Raw genomic sequence first — 704 nt, forward strand, 5'->3', positions numbered from 1 at the left:
GTGACAGATGTGATGCTACCAGCATGAGAGCAACTCACGGCAACACAGCACAACAGCCTGACAAGTCTCTGGAAAAGAACATCGCGCTTGGTAGAGGGGCAGCCAAAAGAGGAAGAGCCTTGGCAAGATGGACTGACACAGTGGGCTCAAACACAACCGCTGTGAGGGTACTGGGGAACCGGGCAGCACTTCCTCCTGTCGTTACTGGGGCACTTAACCCCAGTGGGCTAGGTGCGCGGCTGCTCACGGGGATGGCGGTGCTTTGAATCTACCGGTGGTTCTGTGGAAGAGACTTGGCAGTGCGCTCTCACACGATTCCTGCGTAGAAAACCTTACAGGGCATTCGACTTTACCATGGGTGGGTACTGTGAGGGGAAACCTACACAATGAGGCTAACGACCCAGATATCATAGACAACCGGAGGAGGGAATGGGGGAATGAAGTAATGGGTAAGGAGAATAGATGATTACAGATGAACAACAGGAGTGAGTTATGGTCCATTTATGCGCGGCTCTGGCCACTGAGTCTTGAGACCAGGGCAGGTAAGGCATTGACTTCCCGATCCCATTTCCACAAAGCTCCAATCAGGAGTCCGCTGGGCTCAGTCCCTAAGAGTTTCAGGAGCTGATCAGACCTGGGGACCCACGGGGGTGGTAGGTGGGGGCAGCTCCTCATCCTAAGAGTTTATGGACTACTCCCCCCCC

The sequence above is a fragment of the Echinops telfairi genome, unplaced genomic scaffold (assembly GCF_000313985.2).
Source record: "Echinops telfairi isolate 266 unplaced genomic scaffold, ASM31398v2 ScPeMD7_31;HRSCAF=116, whole genome shotgun sequence".
Taxonomy (NCBI): domain Eukaryota; kingdom Metazoa; phylum Chordata; class Mammalia; order Afrosoricida; family Tenrecidae; genus Echinops; species Echinops telfairi.